Here is a 21,332-nt window from a genome sequence, read left to right as displayed (position 1 = left end):
CTTTAATGCCACCAGTGACATTTTAAATGGGAATGTTGTGATCTCTAACAACTGCATCAGTCTTTAAAGGAAATCCACTGGCTTCCCCACAGTGAAATGTACAAGGTTATTTTACTAACGCTCAAAGTCTTTTTGCTGAAACATCAGATGTCTCTCAAATTGGCTTGCTTAAGATGTGCGAATTGGTGGTATCCTACATAACCAATCTCTCCAAATCCACACTGTATATTAAAGGTCATGCAGGGTCATGATTTGTTAAGCATTGTAGAGAGCAAAAGAGTAGCCCCTTAAGGAAGTTCAGAATAAACAGATGTTCAAATCTGACGGGCAGGGGCAGTATCACCAATTTGAAGACAAGTCTCTGATCGCGAGGGAAAAGGAAGAATGGCAGACCTCCCTACAGTCCACACTAGTATGGGGCTGTCAGCCCTAAAAAGCAACTACTCTTCAATTTGAATGTTAGTAGTTCCACTTGAGCTGTGTCCGGTAAATCAGAAGTTCAGACAACCAAGGATCAATGTGTAATATTTTTCAGCATTCTATGAGAATTCAGTCATTCCTACGTTAGAGCATCAACTGTATTTAAACCTGGAGAAAACCAAAGAAGCCATCATGAGCCACAAAGCGGGTAAAGCCCCAGCGGTCTAGACATTACCCACTGAGACACAAATAAAAGCTCATATCCAGTGCTACAGCAAACTGTCTCTCTGACCAGCTTCGATGGCCGGGGTGCACAGGCAGTGTCCATCTACGGCGAAGGGTTTCCCAACACTCCTAAAAATTACAGCTGTATCAGCCTTCTTGATTTTGCACAAATAGTATTTGTGAAAGTGGTCCTTGTTGGCATGAATGCTGAATTGACGAAAAACTTTTTTCGTACTGATAAGGTTACTATCACAAACAAGCATTGGCAAAGCCAGTAGGTCTCACATTTGGGACCCATTCGCGTTGATGCTGGTTTTTAGCTAATCTGTACAGAATGGCTAAAAAGGAAACCCTAAAGAAAAGAGGCATTTACGGGATTGTGGCTGCTGCATCATGTCGTAGTTTTGTACACATGCATACGAAATGACCAAGGTTTTTTTTCCTTCATTTACCAATCAGTATTGGATAGGAAAACAAACAAAATGAGTAGTACAGAAGTGTTTTTTTCCCAATAGCGAGTGGGGGAAGCAACACTGAGGGAGCAAATTGGAGCACGGGAGCAGAAGGCAAAGAAAGCAACATCGGGGGGTAGGGGGGGGGAAGCACACTAAGGTGAGTGCAACACCGAGGGGGTGGAGAAGAAGCACACAAGAGAGAGAACATGGAGGGAAGTGGAGGGGGTGGAAAGGAGTACATGAGGGAGACAATAGGAAAACATGCACTTCATGAAGTGCTTGAACAAAAATGAAAAATGTAGTGCCTGAAAAGTAAGCAATGGAAGGACAAATGAAGAGGCCATGCGCCAGGTGACAAACGCAAGAAGTGGACGGAAAGCCCACATAAGTCAACAAATAAAAATCGAGTAAATTAGAGTGATAAAGTCAACCAATGGTAAGTGATGGGTACGCTCTAAGCTGACAATAGATATTTTTGCAAATAAACTGCTTGCGTGGGCTCTTAGCAGAGACCTAAAAATAGGTACCATTTAATAATTTTCAAATTTGTGTTTCAAGAGGGTGCCTCTGTATGCTGACGTAGGTGACTTGAAGGCATTTGGGGCCCACATCACGTACTTTCTGTTGCATCAGGGTCCATACACCCAAATGTATCTAGGTTAAATGGGGTACTTGGGGAGCGGTGAGTGAGGTGGAGAGCTCTTGTTAACAAGGGCATACGCCAGGGCTACATCCTTGTCCGCCCCACCATCTACCCTTTAGTAAATGGGCTAGTCTCTCCTGACTGGATAATAAACGACTGGTAGGAGAAAAGATTACAACACTGCTTTTAGCACCATTTTATTGTTTAAGACTACTGTAACTACAAATCCTGGATCATTTTTATTTTGCACCACAAGAGACTTCTACGTTAACCTATTCAAATTTTAAAATAGAACAGGTCACCCAGATAAAACATTCAAATCAAACACTATATTCTATGGCACCCATCTCGAGTGGGTACAGCACTTTGTGTCAGGTTAAGAATGAGCGACAATGCAATATGAGCAAGACATGTGTTTTAGGACCAAGCATAGAGTGAAAGTAATCTCAACTATTCTAGAGCATTATAAAGGTGCAGACAGACTTTGGTTCCCAAATCTGGGATGCACCAATTGCTTAAAACTCAACTGGAGAGAATTATTTTCTTTAAAAAAAAGTTTTAAAAACTGCTTTGAATAATTTTTACTGCACCTAGCACCTGCATACTTTGGGAGCTAGGATTCGAGTGCATAGTCTCTCCAGTTTACTTCAAAACCCTTCAACAATGGGCACTTTCTCTCGTCCTATAGAAATGCTTTAAAAGGGGAGCTCAATAAGGTAGCTAGAAGATTTATTAGTTTTAGTATTTACACTATTTCACATAACCTGGGAGGAGACACAGTAAATCACACAAGGGTGATAGTTAACCGTAAGAAAGCATAGTTAGCCTGGTGGTGGAAAGGGAAGCTGGAGAAACTATCTTTGAGTTCACCGACTTAGGAAAATGAAAACTACACCCAATTTGAAGGGCATATTTGAACAATTTCAGATATGGTACTTTTATATGAAGCAGTTTTACTTTTATCATTAAAATACTTATTTTAAAAAAATTACTATTCAAGCAGTACACATTTTTTCAATGTACAGTAGTCGTCTTCCCCTGAAAAACACCTCAGAGTATACAGTATAATACTATACAGATTTCCTATACAGGTATAACAAAATATGCATTTCCATAGACAAAGAGCATGTTTATTAGAACGAGATAGGGTAAAATATTCCTGATCTGATAATATAATTTTGGAATACCTTGATTCTTTTTGTTTTACGTAAGGAAGGGACCCTAGATCCTTTCAAATGGATTCATTCTGTCATGAATGATTTTAATTTCTCCTTGGTGTAAACTGCCCATACGTTTGACCTCCATTTGATCACTGTGTAGCGGGTGTAAGGGACAATTTCCAGAAGAGTGAAATAAGTCTTGCTGCTATGAGCATAGGAATGAAAGGTTGTGGTAGGTAGGGCATACTCAGAATCCTCACCAGTGTCCTATAAAACAAGCGTGAGGGTAATAAGCTTCTGTTTGTTCTCAGTTATTAATTTAATCTGCCTTATCACATCTTTCTAAAATGCTTGTACTTCCTTACAAGTCCACCAGATTTGTGCCATCATCCCCATCAATCACCATACCCGCCAACACGTATCAGAAAGCATGTAAACAAACAGGATTCCTTGACCACATATGGATGATGAGGCACGAGTCACGATTCGGCGTTAGGTGGGTTTAGGTGTCCCTTGTAGGCGAATCAAATGTCGATAAAGAATGGTTATTCCTTTTTGTGGCATGCTCATTCAATAAATATTCAAAAGCTGTTACATCTGAGGTTGCAGCTTTTTGCTGTGCCTTTTGCCCAACCTAATTATATTTGTATGACTTACATTGTTCTATTCCCCATTTTTGTTAACATGAAGGCAAGACCTAGGGGTGACATTTTATTTTCATTAAGATTTCCCAAGTTGCTTCAGTACAATCAGATTATAAAACCTTTATCTTGGGACCTCAGTTGGAAGTCGGAATTGTGGTATATGGGACACACTGCTGATGTCACTTTGCCACATGAATACTATTTTGAGTGTAGAAATGTAATTCAGGTGGTATTTAGCAAATTCTTTTCTTCCCTCATTCTGGACCAAGGTAAAAAGAAGTGGCTTGAGTATGCTACTTTCACTCAAACACAATGTTTTTGATTATGTGCTGGGGCAAAGTCCATTAAGGGTCTGAGGTGGGTGGCTTGTATGTATCTTTCTACAAATGGGAAAGCCAGACCACCATCATTATGTTTGAATAATGTGGTCTTCAACATTCTGGTGTCCTTCCTTCCCCGTGTATATGCTATCAATTTCACTTGGATCCCGCTTAGCATATTGGTAGTTAATATCATTTGTAAGGTTTGAGAGTAATCTAGTAGTCGAGGTATAAGGTTCATACTATGCAGTCAAACCATAACATTTTTAATTCTTCTCCGGGATAGTGGTCCTTAAACAAGGTATCTAATAATGAAGGGCTATTGATATTGTACATTTTGTTTAACATTGCTGGTATTTCATTCCCAGGTATTCCAGACTGCATGGTCAAGGTAAATCCACAAGATTGCAATATGTCATTTAGGTTAGTGTTGATTCTGGGACCCCCAGGCCAATAGACTTGGAATAATTTACTTTTAACCCGGAGAGGATTTTCCACGTTCTTAGGTTCTAACGGTAAAAGATGCTTTGGCCATTGCAATGAAGAATAAAATATCATCCACGTATAAAGTGCCTTTATAGGTTTCGGACTCAATCTCAACCCCGGAAATTTCAGAATTCGAAATTATATTTTGTACCAATGGATTCAGACTATCAGCCCCACAAACGTTTTCAGTTTCTTTTTAAAAGGAAAACTACCTCACGATTTCAATCTGCCAGATGTTGCATTGAAAATCACATCTACGTCTGAAACTGTAGAGTGAACATTCAAGGTGGCCTATAGAAGTGCCCAGAAGCAGTTAGTAACAGATTACATCTGCATCGAGGGTTTCACAAACGAGAAAAATCTCAGCTGTGGGACATGGACATCGCTGTGGTCTCAGCATATAGCAAGGAATATGCAAAACTCTCTTAAGAAAGTTAATTTTGTAAACGTGAGATTTTGCAACAGAGGACCTTGGAAGGAGCAGAAAGTGGTAATGAGGATGCATGGACAAGGAGGTGTACATATTTACAGATGATAAAAGATATAAATGGTTAATATATAAAAAGGAAGTCGAAAAAAGGATTTCTATAGTCAGTTTTATTTATTTATGATCTTGAACCACAAGAACTTTTCATTCAATTTATTTGCCCAAACAAGAACAACCATTACAAGCATTGCTTTGACTTAACCATCCGCTTGAAAAATCCCCCAGTTCTTTTGTTTCATATTTTTACTCAGTCTTTTTACTTTCTGTTTAATGCATAAAAAATTAATTAACTTACCTGCAACTATCGTTCTGTAGCTTGCTTCAGTTATAGATTGACATGCTATACACATTTCTACCACCTACGTGTGTGTCTGGGAAATTACACATTTATTGTGACATTTTTACTTTGGTTTCAGGAATGACTCAAATGACTCATTCCTGCGTGACCTTAAAACCTACAATGCATTAAGACACAGACGCCAAATATAATTACTCCCCCCCCCCCCCCCCCTCCCCAGCATGTTGCAAGTTACTATTACATAAAATACATGTGGGAGGGCCACTGACATTTTACAGTAGAACAAGCTGCTAAACAGTTATAGCCAAGTAATAGTTTAATCTGCAGCATATATTCTACTGTATGTTCACATGCTTTGCCTTTACTATACAGCAGTACCCTCAATTTTCATGAAACTAGAGTGAGGAAGTGGGGAAATCACAGAGCGAATGTGTTTTTTGACGGTACTGACAGAATTTCATCTTATCTTCTAGATTGAATTCCATACAGTCTCATGTGAATCTGCGTAGAGGACCAAATATCTGCTTTGCAAATGTGGGTAAGGGATACATTACCCATAAAATCCCTGGTGGAGCCTTTTTGAGCATCGAGGATGTGGTCATGGGCGATGACTGGATTGGGTAATTGGCATGTTTACCAAATTATAATTAATCTCACTAGGAATAACTTGGCTACGAGTTTCCAATGAGGTCACAGGACAAAACTATTAGCTAGTTTTAATTGGAAAGGGGCTTGAATTTGACAGCTCTTTTTGCATCCAGTCATTAGCGATTGCTCTGTCGTGGATTGAGGATTTGTTTTTTTTATATGAAAAGATACAATAATCTGTACAAAAAATATATATATATATGGGTGCGCATAATACCACTCTATATGGTATATATTTGTAGATAAGTGTCATCTATGAGAAGGGTTAGTAATGAAGTGACCCTTCACGACAAGGTGATGATGAAAAGGACTAGCTTGCAAGTCAACTCCATGAAACACAAGAATATATGGACTAAATGGGATGACCTAAAAGTCCTGTAAGGAGCAAAACTAGATATGGGGCTGGAATTGTTGGTGAAAGGGCGACATATTCAAATCTTTCCAGAAGGGTTCTACTGACTGTAAGTTTAATATGGGCATGTGTTTCCCCCATATTTTGACACAGATACCTAATGCAGAAGGATCAATGTGTGAACTAACCTTATGTTTTAGTGCTAATGAAAACTGAATACTATATTGAATGGTAGTGTATAATGGAGTTTTGTGTAGTGAAGTAGTAAGTAAAATATTTTGCTGTGTACAATACGTCTGCTATAGGGCTTTGTGCCTTTTCTAGGATCATCATACATTGTGGCTTCAAGATAAGAAACCTCCGGTGCCATATAACAAAGCTCAGGGGTTGTGTATCAGGGTTATACCCTTGATTCATCTTGGTTGAATAAATTACGATGAAGAGACTCCATGACAATGGAAAACCATGACTGTTGAGACCATTTGTTGACAGGAGAAGATTACATCAGTGCCAGATAGAGTACTTTCATTCCCATGACATTTATGTGGTAGAATTGTTGTTTCTTCAACCACACTCCTTGAAAATACAGATCTTGCAGGTGGGCTGCCCATTCTATTAGGGATGCATCCTTAACAATGGTCTCGGTTGGCAAGTCCTAACAAAGAGGCCTACTCTTCATTAGATTTATCCCTTTGCACCCCCATTTGAGTGATTCCTTGTCTTGGGAACATAGTGCAATCCTGTCCTTACAAACGTCTTTCTATTGAGACAACTGATCTTCAATATAAAGCTTCAGGGGTCTCAAATGAAGCAGAGCATTGGGTATCCAGAATATGCACACCACCATTAATCCTAGAGAGAAGATCTGACATGTGGTTAGAAACTGGGTTTTCATCAACCGGTGAGATTTCTTTAAAATGGTAGATATTCTGTCCACGGAAACATACAGTTCTCACTTTATGGTGTTAAGTGTTGCACGTATGTAGTTGAGAACTGGCACAGGGATCCATGTTGACTTGATGTGCAGACCTAAACAGCCTTAAAAAAATACATTTGAAAAAGGAAAAAGGGCAAAGCGGGTTGAAGCCTTGCTTTGCTTGTTCCACTGTGTGCCTTTATCAACAAGCCATCTAGGTAGTAGTAAACATACACCCTTTTCCTGCGCAAATGAGTGCCACAGTCATGCACTTTTTTTTTTTTTTTTTAACAGATTTTATTTGTCATTTGCACATTGGAAGTAGGGCTCTGTAACCCAGAGACTACTGCCGCATAGAAATACACAACACATCGCAAAGGACATTTTTCAGAGCAAAAGAACATAACTCCCAAACAAAAGAAAGCATACATAGTCTTTGAGATAAAGTGTGAACTCGGATTCCCCCCCCCCCCCCCCAAACAAGTTGCGCTTGACTCCCTACAAACCACAGACCAACCAACACCCAGTGATCACAGAAAAAAACAGGAATGACAAGCTATCCGCCCCAGCAGGGGCCCACCGCACCCGGAACCCACTCGCCCACCCGTGACTTCCGTCCCCCAACGGTGCACACTCCAACATAGTATGGCTACCCAACCCCCACCGGGAGATCATCAGCCGCCACAGGGGGCTCCAACCACAGGCCCTGGTTGTCCGCCCACCTCTTCCAGATCTTATAGTGCTTTCGCGGACAACCCCGGGCCACAAAAATGGGTTGTTCCAGCCCCATACAAAAGTCAAGGCCATTCTTCCAGGCGGCCACCGTGGGGGCCCGCTCAGCTTTCCACATCCTGGCGATGTCCCGTTTCGCCAACGTAAGACCCAGTAGCATGAGGTGCCGCTTATAGAGATTACCCCCGATGCCATCCATGACATGCAACAACGCAAGCTGTGGCGTGCGCTGGAGCAGCCACCTAAGAACCTCGGACAAACAAGAAAAAAAACCCCTCCAGAAGCCATCCAGCGACAAACAGTGCCAAACCGTATGAAGGAAAGTACCCACCGCCCCGCCACATCTGAGGCACTCCGGTGAGGCTATCAGGCCCGCACGGTACAGGCGCGCCCAGGTATAATACACCCGATGTAGGTATTTGAATTGTACCAGGCGGAGGCGCATTGCTATGGCCGCACCCCGTGGGGCAGCCAGAGCCTCCCTCCAATCCTCCTCCAACGAGCCTACATCCTCCTCCCATGCCGTCCGCAATCTATCCAAGGTGGGCGCGCTATGTATAACAGCCATGCACTTTTTAAGAATGTCCTAGGAGCAGATTTCTCATCATAGAACCTTGTATTGATAAAGTGCTTTGCCTACAATGAACCAGAGAAACTTCCTGTGTTTCACAGCTATCAGAATGTGAAAATAAGCAGCATGACGAGCCTTGCAGCACATATCAAGTTTCTCTTCATGAGCTGTGGATATATTTGGTGCAAAGCCAGCATTCTGAAGTTTTGCCTCTTGATCCATTTGTTGGTCTACCTCAAGTCCAAAAACAGGCTGTATTTTTGCTTTGGGGACCACACAATACTTTGAATAGATGCTTTTTCCTCGCCGATATTCAGAGGGAATAATGGAGGAGATTTGAATTGAAGAGAGTAGTTTTTTCCCTTTATTATTTGTAAGACCCATTTGTCAGTAGTTATTGATATCTGGTCTCAGACTGCCTCTTCAGTCTCTGCACTTGTACTGAGACCAGTAGGACATTTTCTTTTCCTCCAATCCGTCAGCATTTAAGGTCTTTGCTTCTTTTTTTCATATGCTCCATTTCATCATCTGTGTCAAGTGTCTGAAGTGGTGAAAAAGAGGTCTGCCTCTCTCTCCCTAGATCACCCTCTATGGGAGCCTTCACCACGAGAGTGCTCAGACAAGTAGAGGGATTTCCCTCACTAGCTTGCTTTCTTTGCTTCTTCTGTTTTTGCGCCATTCGGTCTTCTAATTTTATCTGAGGCCAATGACATCAAGATCTTTAGAGCTTTTAGGCATTTTAGAACAGGACTAGCATTCTTGGAAAGAATGGGTTGATGGTAGATAGATTTCATTCACTGCATCACTAAACACAGAGTGTCTTGATCCTATTAAAATCTTTGTTTCCTGGAGGTAGCTGTGGCTAGAGTCTAATTAATCATTGGCAGCTATCCTCCTATGGTTAAAAGAGGAGATTAAAAGCCAGTGGCTTTAAAAAAACAAAACAAAAAAACAGGTTGGTGTGAAGCAGCATCGCTTCTGCCTTGCCCCCGAATACCCTCCTGCCCATCTGTGATGCCAGGACAATGAGAGGTGCGCTGCAGTTACAGATCCCCACCAGAGGCGGAGGAGCCAGTGGGTGGGGCGGGGGGAGGGGAGGGGGGGGGATAGAAAAATAAATTTTAAAAGTGACTTACCTTGCTGCCAGACCTCCACCATGAGTCGTCCTCTATGTTCCTACTTGAAGCAAGAAGCACACCCAGGCTCACCTAAGCCAATCACAATGCTGCATGGTTCGGCGTTCAGACAGGCAGTGGGGCATAACAGTCATGCGCACTTAAGTGCCCACCACTCCTCCCCTTGCTGGCTGTGATGACAGCGGCAAGTGCTCAGTTTCATCATGTCGCGTTTCTTAATGTGTCCGGACCCTGCATTACTATAGGATGAGGAGGTGAAATTTCTTAGAATTAATGGGGAGTGGTAAAGAGCTATGCTTTTTAACTTGGAATGCAAATGGTCCAGGAGGAGGCAGAGGTTAGTGTTGCAGTGCCTTGGAGAGTTTAGCCAATGTTATGCTCTTGTGGGAGACCCATCTAACTGCAATTGGGAGCAGAGCCACTATTCTAAGTTTAGGTGAATAAACAGCTATGCTTCAGATTAAGCTGTGCAGTGTAAGGGAGTTGCAATCCGGTTGAGGAAGGGGGCCAGGGTGGGGGGTATATTGAAAATCAGATAGCTTAGGCAAGTGGGCCTTGGCAGGTTTGAGATGTGGGGGATGAATTTCTGTGTGCAGGATACTATGGCCCAAACGCTGACGATCCCCAACATTGATCAATCTTTGAGTAGAACTTGTTGGTGTCACCATTATCTACGATTCTTGGAGGGGGAGGGGAGAGGTGCGGGGGGGGGGGGATTTTAACATCTTAATGGATACAACTTTAGATAGATCTACCAGGAAAGATTGTAATCACACACCTCAGACCAGGTAGGCCTTGAGGAAAATGTTACAGGACCTGGGGCTGGTGGACATGTGGAGTCACTTAAAGGGCCCGACGAGAGGGTATATATTCCACACAAAAAAATTGGGTCATTTTTCAAAGCTTGACTAACTGTCGATAGAGCCCTAGCTAGTAAGATAAAACCGGTCCAACATCTACCGGGGCATATCTCTGACCCTCAGCGGTTACCATGCTACTTCAGGGGTGTGGAAGCCCAACTCTGAGGACATATTGTTTGGGGTCAAGGACAACCATTTTTCATGGGTATTTTGTCCCTGGAACAAGTAGGCCCACCCCGTGCAGCACAAACCATTTGGCTGCCAGTTTACAGAACTACATTATGGATCAGGGAAGGGCATTGTTTACAGTTAAGGTAATATTTGTGTGCATATGTTAATGTTGTTCGAACTTGTATTTATGGTTCATTAATACAAAGCCTTTCTTATTAGGGTACGCGCTCCAAGGAAACGTTTTAGCTCGTACAATACTGCTGGCAGGCGTTCCAGTGTAAAAATGTTTCCACAGATTTGCAAAGTTTAACAATATGAGTCTACATACAAAGCATGCCAGAATGCGCTCTAATTAGATGCATATCTCTGCAGAAGCTTGAAAGCAAGATTGATGATTCTTTGCTTTCAAAATAAAAAGGTACACAAAAAAAATGCAACTAGCAAAAAAATACTGTGAAATTGTAGGTAACATTTCTTTGAAGCATCATTTAGTAAAATGTGTTGATGCATGCTAGTATTTCTGAAAAATATTCATAATGAAAATCAGTGCAACCTGTTTCAACAAGATAATGGGAAACATGAAAATATACAAGCATTGGTAAAGCCAATATTGGTCAGCCTTTTGGCTTTGTCAATGCATGTCTTATCTTGATATGGTTTTTGTAAAACTTTATGGGAGCTGCAAGCCCTCACCATTATAACAAACATTGGCAATAATCAATAATATGTTTTAGTCTCAAAAAGCACACATTGCCACAATAGTCCTTGGCACTGAACAAAACTACTTTGTATGCAGATATGCTCCTTGTGAAAGAGCACAAGCTAGTCGATGGATAGATAGTTAGAGAGATAGAATTTTTATAAAAAACAAAAGGTCTTGGTTAACTCCACACCTAATCAAGGGCCCAATTCTTAAAGAAAGTCACAAAATTGCACCCTTTGTATATGTCCTTGCAAGAGTGCAGATTTACTGGAGTCATGAATCCACAAACGTTTACAGAAGTAGGCCAGGAAATCGTACTCCTAGAAAATATTTGTTTACTGCTTTTTAGCACGCGCAAATAAGCATTTGTAGATTTGCTCATATGAAAATCTGTTGAGCGTTTACAAGTTCACTTCCCCTCCAACCACGTTTTTCCCCCCAACCCTGGAAGAAGTTTAACTTCTGCAGTTGTCAGTAGTAAATTACAACCGTTTTCAGTGCAGGAAAAGATTAGAGAAGAGCTGGTGAAAACCCCAAAAGCATGCTAGCTGGTAGGGTTGCACAGACTCAAAAGGGCATTCCAACCCTGGAAATATTGCTTAACGCTACCTCCAGGCCCAGTATGTAGATCTGCGGAAAGGAAGCAAAATAAAGAAACTGCTAGAATTCAACCCCTACAATAGTATGAGCCCTGGCATAATCAGAAAGGCTAATACCAGGGCTTTTATGAAATGAGATTGCTGCCATAGGCACCAAAGGGACAAGTGGATTTTTTTACCAGGACAAGTAGATTTATGAAGCAACCTGTCTCATGGACAAGTACATATTTTAATAAATTCCACACCCCTGTACTTCAATGTTCAGGATGCAGTCTGAACTCAAGATGCATGGTAAATCGTGCTTGGATTTTGGAGTAGCATTTGTCTTGAAAAAAGCCAGTGCTGATTTGTTTCTTGACAACGCTGGTTCACTTCCGCTGCTATAGTTTGGCACACTTTTTAAAAGCTTTTATACAGGGGGTTCTGCAGAGTCAAGCACCTTTTAAAAGCAAGTCAGAGAGGGCGGAAGTGGCTAGATTGGAGCAAGATGTCAGGGCATTAGAGGCTGTCTTGCAGACACAAAGTTCCCCGCTAGGCAGGGAATAAGCATTGAAGAAGCTGGAAGAGGCACAGCTAAAGTTCAAAATCAAGCTGGATATTAAATGCAGGAAAAGGTGGCAGTCCAGGTGTATGAATAATTTTGAGTATGGGGAACAATCGGAGCGCTTCTGGCATGGAAGGCAGAGAGGTACAGGAATACCATTAAGGAGCTGGTAATCAACTACCAAGGAGACATTTCCAATAAGGCAGAGAAAATGCAGGAGCACCTGGTCTCCCTGCTTTTGGATACTGTATACAGGAGAGGGACGTTCTCCGGCTTGTAATGCCAGGCAAGGAATGCCTGGAGGCGCAGATTATAGAGGAGGAAATCTTGGAGCATTGATCACATATCAAGAATGAGAAGGCTGCAGGCACGAACACCATCCTCCTCTGAGGTTTACAAGCTCCTGAAAGTAGAGATCTCACCAGTGTGGGTGAGATGGTTTAATTTAATCTATCTGGGGAATGCTCAGATTCCAGACTTGTGGAAAGAAGCCACATTAGTTTTGATCTTAAAGCCAGTCAGGGACCAAAGGAAGGCTAACTCTTATCAGTATTTCTTTACTGAATGCAGATTACCAGGGGTTTGAGCATCCTAGCCAGAAGGCTGGCTAGGTTGCCCCTCCGTTAATTCATCACGACCAGAATTGTTTTCTTACCAAAGCAACAGATTCAGGAGCTCACTCAGCAGCTAATCAATCTATTAACCTGGCCACCTCACGTTCAATATCCTTGGTCACAATAGACACTGCCAAGACGTTCAACTGAGTATGCTGGGCATACTGGGTTCAGTTCTTGTTTTGACTCTTCAAAGGCTGAATACGAATTCATCAGCCGGAATATTGTTCAATGGTTCACTGACCAAGAGTTTTGTATTTGGAGAAACGCAAGACAGTATTTGGCCAGGTCTCCTCTCCTCTGACATATACATTGAACCATTTGCTCAGCTACTTAGAATGGATGCATAGGTAATCCCTTACCATTACCCCCGTATAACAGCAATAAGAATGCCCTTTATGCTGATGATCTCATATTTTATACATCAGACCCTGTTCGGACTGTTCCCAGGGTAAAAAGGCTGACGGAGGAGTTTGGGGCCCTAACAGACTATTTAGTGACCAGCTTCAAGTCAGAGGTCATGTGTTGGAATGGCACTAATTGGGTACGGGAGACTAAGACTGTGATTAGATACTTGGGTATCTCAATAGTCCATCCCTTGGAGGCAGCCTAGTTGTATAACACAAAGGGTGGCGAGGGAGGTGAATTTGTTACTTGCCAGATGGAGTAGCTTGTCACGGACGATCATTGGGCAAGTGAATTTTTTAAAATGTCTATACTCTAAACTGACATACCTTTTTAATTGTATCCCATTTACATTCCCAAGATTGGTCATAGCTGAGATTCAGGAGAAGATAATTTGTTTTATATGGGCCTCACATGGGGCTAGGCTCGCTTGGAAAACAATGAGGTGATGGTTGTTGAAAGGGGGTCTAGCTATTCAGGACCGGACATAATACTGGATGGCTTTTCAATTTAAAAATGGTAGGACTTTGTTAGGAAACCCGGTCAGTTCAACTTGGGGGAGTGAACTTGGCAGGGATAAAAAGGGAGCTGGTATTCACAGGTTTCCTATACACGTTTGGGGCCCGAAATTTTTTTAAAAAGTCAGGTTAAAAGTCTTGAAGGCTGCATTGTATTTATGGTTCAGAGACAGGAAGACCTTGGGCATCTGGTATTTTTCAAACTTCTCACTAATTTGGTACTCTCTGGGTACCCTAAAATGCCCTCTGGATGGGCTGGGGCTCCCCTTGAAGAAGGTCGGGATAATTACTTGGGGGGAGGGGGGAGGGGGGGGGGGGGGAGGGGAGCCGACTTTAGTACAGAGACTACTACCTTGGCAAGCACTAAAGGTCATAACTGGGGCTCGCTGTCGAGATTTAAATACCTGCGACTCTCTTCTTGGTTTGCAAGTGCCAACATGTAGATGGGTGCTAGGAAGATGAGATACTAATGCAGGATGTGAGGCCCATGAGTAAAGAGGATGCCATCTAGTATTGGAAATTCCAGGATGCCGAGAATAGAAAAATTGTGGCAAAGCAGATGGTATTGGAGTAAACGATCCCAGGGCCCGATTTCCAACCTTTATGGCATTGATCTTTGAAGTTGTTGTACACCATGGTTAAACCAGCTAATCTGAAGCAAAACTACTATTTCACCCTCAACAGAATATTTTGGACCTCCAAAAGATTGCAAGATTTGTGCAAAATCGGTCTCTGTGGTCATTTTAAAGCAAATGGTGAACATATGCTTTCTACGTGCCTTACGATCAGCAGGTATTGGAAGTCTGTAGGTGATATAATTGCAGAGATCTTGGGGGTCAAAATTAACTGGAGTTCTCGCTGGCTCTAATGGGGGTTGATATGGCATCATGCAGCCTGTTGAGGAAATCGCAGTGGGGCTTGTTTTAGCTCCTACTTCTCGCTTGAAGGGAGATCTGCCAACGGTGGACAGACCCTTTACCTCTGCCTCCAACAGACTGGTTAAAAGGTACACTGGACTTGGCCTCTAGATGTGGAAAGCAATCCTGGTGGGACGAAAAGGATATGGGCTGAGTTCTCCAGGTAGAGTGGCATGTCGGAAGTGGTAAATCGAGTGGCCTCATGATAACGACTATGGACTGTTATGGAGATGGGTGTTTCAGCCCAGGTAAGTGCGGTGGGTCCATAACAAATGCAGCAGGCTGGGGGCCGGATACCAATTGTAAGACAGCCTGAGTTTGCAGAAACCAAAGGTAATACGAGGACCAAAAAAAAAAAAGTTTCCAACACACTTCAGAATTCCAAAAACAATGTGCTTCATTTTGCTTTCCTAACTGCTGAATGTGTACAGTTCACAAGTATCTACATTTTGCTGTGTTACAAAAAACATGACATGCCACAGATTTTCCTTCTCCCTGTACTGCAGCACTCTACTTTTCTATCTCTGGCAGCAAAGTTTGTAAACTCCAATGCCAATGTTAAACAAGCATTGGCAAAGCCAATAGGTTTCGGCAATCCGAGAGCTACAGGTGTTGGCAATGTTAATGTATTTGTCTACGGTGCTGGGACTAGTTTTATGGATATACAGATTCTCAGCCGAAGAACGGTCCCGTAGGTGGTGTTGGTCGTTATGTCATCACTGTGCATCGCATTGCACTCATCAGTGTTACTGGTATAAAGCCAGCACTTTAGTTGTTTCACAAAACTGCTTTGGTGTCTTTCTTCCATGTTCATGTCCCAGCTAATTTTACGGGAGACATGGAGCGGTTTACTTTTGCTTTGCAGGATTTGTTCTAGTGCACCTACTGCAGGAACATCCCTAGCACCGGAAGTGTTTGTTGTAAAGCATGCATAGAAAAGGTAATCAAGTTGTACATTAATGGCTGAGCGATACTCCTGCATGCAAGCCCCCATCCAAAATCTATTAGCATTCCCTTCGTTTACAGTTTTGCATAATTCAAAAGGCTTAGAAAAGTGGTCAGTCCACACGTTCCAGAATGTTAGTGTTTTTGATGCACAGCTTCCTGTATCTGGGCACACTTCCTTCACAGATGCCATTTCTGCAAATTAAATGAAGTTGTGCGCGGGGAGCATGTCAGACACTGAGTTAAGGGAACCGTGTTCATTAAACAATTTGTTAAATAATGTATTCCAATAGACTAGCTTTTCTATCGCCTATTATGTGTTCTAGTAAATGAAAGCTGGGGACCCTTTGTTACGAGCACTCGCGCACAAGGCAAGCAGGGATAGGGCGGGTGGAAAGGTCAAGCTGCGTATCAGGAGGGGATTGGGAGACAGTCGAGCAACACCGGAATGCAAAGTAAAGTGATGAGATAAGGACAAGATTTACAGGCCTGTTTTGAATCACTAGGAGTAATTGTAAACACGTGTGTGTGAAAAGCACAATTTACAGGCCTGTTTAGAAAAAAGCTTGGAGTAAATGTAAACATGAGTGCTTGTGAAAAGCGCCATTAACCAAAGAAAAACTTAGTCCGGAAAACATTTCCTAAAATGGCCTCTGTATATGGAGATTACCAATTGGTCCCTGCTCACAGGGAGGGCTCAACACAAGAAGAGACATGACGCATGCATGCCATGGACAAATGGGGAAGAAGAACAGAAGAGTAAATGAAGCCAGAAAATGGGAAGCCTACGAGTGTGCTGAAGCTCACAAAGTAGATACACATCTTTTGAGACAGTGCATGCACTGTCTAGAGCCGAGGCCCAAAAATATGAGCAGCACTCTGTCAGAGGACATAGGCTGACATGTGGCCCTGAGACTCAGCGGATGTGACCAGATGAATAGATAATTTAAAGGCTTCTTTATTTATTGTTTGTACATTTGCAACCCAAACATTGGTTGTAGAACGCACCTGTGGGACGTGACCCACAGTTTGGGAAACTCTGATCTAAGGACTTTTCTCCTCTGCTCCAGTCAGAATGATCCAGGAAAAAAACGGGATTGGGGGTTAAACTGCCAGTGCATGATGGGGGATAGAACCTACTGGCTTCTTGAAGGAAGTGTGCATTATTTATCCTGGTGCACTTTTAACATTACGGGTGCCTTTTGTTTTTTTTTACTCTTTGTTGGAGGAAGGTTGAAAGGTCATGTTCTGAGGATGAAAACAAGTTACTTACCTGTAAATTTAATTTTCCAGTATTGGAAACGTTCATAGATTCACATGCTTGAATCATTCCCCGTTGTCGAGATGGGAGTCCCCGGTATATATATAAAAATATTATTACAAATCACTACAAATTTGGCCTAGGACCATTCTAGTTTTGTAACATATCCACCTCTTTTTGTAAAAGAGACCAAATAAAATCAACAACATATCAGATTAGCCTCACCCTCTAGAACCTTCCTGAGTGAATCTCAGACCCTCAGATTTTCGTAGCCGTAGTGCCACAGTATAACCATAAAATTCAGAAGGTCGAGCTTTCCCAGGGGAGGAGGGTGGGTCGCATGCGAATCTATGAAAGTTTCCAATACTGGAGAACTAAAGTTACAAGTAAGTAACTTGTTTTCTTACTCCAGTAAACAATAAATATCAGGTAAATATCAGTTTTAGACGTTACCGATTATTTCCTTTTTTTTTTTTTTGCAGAGACAGAAGATAATCTCAAAAATCAGAGTAAATAACATATCTTCATGCGTTTTAGAAATAAGCACTCATTAAACTTCAATAAAGAATATATGAAGAAAGTATAAAGAAAAAAGGAAGGAGGGATGAGCGGGAAAGCTCACCGCTTATTGAAAGAGGTTCCTCAGGACTGCTCGACCCACTGCAGCGTCGCTGCGCATTGAAGAATCCAAGCAGTAATCACTCCTAGCTTCACAAGTCCTCTTCCAGGTTGCCGCCCTGCAGATGTCCCGGATAGGCACTCCCACAAAGAGGGCCGTAGAAGAAGAGATCTCCCTCGTGGAGTGAGCACGGACCTTCCCCTGAAGCGGCTTCCCCGCTGATTGATGACAATATTTGATAGCGCTTGAAATCCAATGTGCAATCCCCTGCTTGGAAAGGGGAAATCCTTTACGAGGAGCGCTATAAACCACAAAGAGCTGAAGTGATTTTCTATAATCCTTAGTTCTCTGAAGAAAGAACTTCAGGCAACGTTGAATATCCAATGAGTGAAAAGACCTTTCAGCCGGAGTCATAGGCTGAAGGAAAAAAGACTTTAGTATCACTGGTTCATTTAAATGAACGTCCAAAGGTACCTTTGGGATGAACTTGGGGCTGGTACAGAGTAGAACGGTTTCATTCTTGGATTGAAGGAAGGGCTCCTGAATGGTGAGTGCCTGTAACTCGCTGATCCTCCTAGCTGAAGTCAAGGCTAGAAGAAGAGCCACATTCCAAAAGAGGAATTTCAAGTCTGATTTATGTATAGGTTCGAATGGATGCTTCATGAGCTGGGACAAGACTAGATTCAGGTGCCATAGTGGTGGAGGAGGATTCACTGGAGGGAAGGCTCGAAAAAGGCCTTTCATAAACTGCTTAACAATCCTCGCCGACCAGAGCGAAGGGCCAGAGGTTGTCCTCCTGAATCGAGAAATGGCTGCGAGATGAACTTTAATAGATGAATGAGCCAGACCTGCTTTCACCAAAGAAAGAATGTAAGGAAGGATTTCATGAGCAGAGGAGGAAAATGGGTGAACCTCCAAGTCATGTACCAGTGGCAAAACCTCTTCTACTTCAGCTTGTAAGTTTTGTTTGTACTTTGAGCCCAAGCTTGAGAGAGAATGTCCCTACATTCTGCAGAGAGCCTTACATTGAGAAATTATCTGTGCTCAGGAGCCACGCCGATAATTTCAGGGATCGGGGATCCGGATGCAACACTTGGCCCCGGGACATTGTCAACAGAGATGGGATCGATTCCAAAGGCACCGGATGCTTCAGGGATAGAAGCAGCTCCGTGAATCAGTACTGGCGAGGCCAAGACGGCGCTATTAGAATCATCTTGCATGGTTCAGTCTTCAACTTCTTTAGAAGCTTTGGGATCAGTGGGATTGGGGGGAAAAGTGTAAACAAAGGCGCCTGACCATGCCATAGAAAACGCATTCCCCAAGGATCCCCGATGGTGATGCCATCTTGCGTAGAACCGGCATTTCTTGTCCGTCGGAGTAGCAAAGAGATCTATGGCTGGTCTGCCCCATTGACAAAAACTTTTGTCTAGAGTCTGCTGATCCAACTCCCATTCGTGGCTGACTGATTTCAGTCTGCTAGAGAGTCTGCTGTCTCGTTTAGCGTCCCTGGGAGATGCTCCACCTTCAGTGCGACTCCATGCAAGATTGCCCATTCCCAGACAGCCTGAGCTTCTGCTGATAGCAGACAAGATCTTGTGCCGCCCTGCTTGTTGATGTAATGCATGGCCGTAGTATTGTCGGTACGTATTAAGACTGATGAACTCCTTATCCTTGGGGGGAAAGCCTGCAAGGCCAGGCAAATCGCCCCAAGTTCCAGTAGATTGATGTGTAAAAGACGTTAGTGGACCAACCACCGCCCACGTATCTGGAGGTCCTGTAGGACCGCTCCCAGGGCCTCCAGTGATGAGTCTGTTGTGATAATTTGAGGATCTGGGGTGACCATGAAGGAGAGACCTTGGGAAATGTTCTCTTTGCGAGTCCACCATGAGGCAGCTTCCCTCATTGACGCAGTCACTGTGATTACATCTTCGAAAGATCGGTCCGCCTGGCGCCACTGTAAGTCCAGTTGTTCCAGAAGAGGGCGCACTCGTAACCTGCAGTGAGGAATCAGAGGAATGCAGGACGAAATGGATCCCAGAGGTGAACTGAAAGTGACCTACTTTTTCGAAGCAGGTGGGCCATTGATCTAAGCTTTGCTTGCCTTTCAATTGTAGGGAAAGCTTTGGTCTGAGACGTGTCCAATATGGCTCCTAGGAATTTGTCGCTCCTTGAAGGGCACAAATTTGATTTTACTGCATTGAGTGAAAGACCCAGGCTCTTGAACAGCTGTGTACAATCTGTTACCGACCCCTCGGCTGCCTATTTGGTAGGAGCCTTTAGCAGCCAGTTGTCCAAGTAAGGGAAAACCTGGTGCTGCTGTTTCCTCAGAAAAGTTGCCACCGGGGCTAGTATCTTTGTAAAGACTCTTGGTGCCAATCTGAGGCCGAAGGGTAGGACCTTGAATTGGAAGTGGCTCTTGGCTACTGTGAAGCGAAGGAACTTTCTGTGGGATGGATGAATGGGAACATGAAAATATGCATCCTCAAGATCTAGATTGGCCATGAAATCCCCTGAATTTAAAAGACGAAGGATTTCCTGTAAGGAGACCATTCGAAACGATTGTTTGATGAGATAGGTGTTGAGCTCCCTCAGATCTAGAATAGGGCACCACTTTTCCACAGTCTTGTGAACTAGAAAGAACCGGGAGTAGAATCCCTTTCCCCTCTGTGAGATGGGAACCGGTTTGATCACATCTTTCTGCAGCATCCGTTAGACCTCCAACTGCAGGAGACGAAGATGTTTTGTTGCTGTGGCGCGAGGGGCTTTGGTTGGAGGAGGATGGACAAACTCCAATGTGTGGCCAAATTGGATGATATTGAGAACCCAACGATCAGATGTTATTCGTTGCCATTCTTGGAAGTATTGCGATATCCTGCCCCCCACAGGTATTACATGAGGGGGAGGAACAGTAGACTGAGCTAGGCAGCCGCTATTTGCGCCTAGATGACTTCTTCCCCTGGCGTCCTGCTCTTCCTCGGTTCGTGGCTCTTGAATAAGATGAGGACTGACTCTGCCGCTGGTTATACTGCGGACGGTAGGACCGTGAGGCAGGCGTGTACGAGGAGTACCGGTATTGCTGGTATCTTCCTCTATATAAAGGGATGACCTCCGCCTCTTGCACCCCGAAAGGGGACTTTGCGGTATTGTAGCATCCCCAATGACCGCGCAGTGTCCGTGTCCTTTTTAATGTCCTGTAGCGCATTGTCTATAGGTTTGCTGAAGAGCACCTCACCATCAAAGGGAAGATCTAAAATCTTGTTTTGAACCCCCGGTCTGAACGAGGTTGCACGGAGCTATCCTTGGCGTCGTAGGACTGCCGCTCCAGCCAGGGAACGGAACGCAGTTGTTGCAATATCCATTGCGCAGTCGATTACCTCCGATGAGGCTCTCTCTCCTTCCTGGAGAATCTTTTGAGCTTCGGCCTTGCTGTCCTCAGGCAGTTTGTCTAAATAGGAGGAGGGGGGTAAGAGGTCACACCACATCTGGTGGTCGTAGCGCCCTAAGATGGCTAAGGCATTAGCTGCTTTGACGAGTAGGCTGGACATTGATGAGAACCTCTTGCCAGCATTGTCCAAGCGTCTGCCTTCCTTATCTGGAGGCGTTGTTAAAGGTGCCGCTGGATTTCTCGATTTCCTCTGTGCTGCCTGGGAAATAACTGAGTCCGGCTTTGGTTGGCTCACCAG

At 43.4% G+C, this 21,332-nt stretch overlaps 1 protein-coding gene across 1 annotated transcript in view; it reads right to left on the bottom strand.

The window, feature by feature from the left end:
• Positions 1 to 21,332, bottom strand: part of NDUFV2 (NADH:ubiquinone oxidoreductase core subunit V2) — a 124,483-nt gene that overhangs the window by 9,913 nt on the left and 93,238 nt on the right. The window lies entirely within an intron of this gene.

Source organism: Triturus cristatus, chromosome 5_2 (assembly GCF_964204655.1).
Source record: "Triturus cristatus chromosome 5_2, aTriCri1.1, whole genome shotgun sequence".
NCBI classification, from domain to species: domain Eukaryota; kingdom Metazoa; phylum Chordata; class Amphibia; order Caudata; family Salamandridae; genus Triturus; species Triturus cristatus.
Note: the sequence above shows the minus strand (reverse complement) of the source record. Positions and strands in the feature narration are given on the sequence as shown.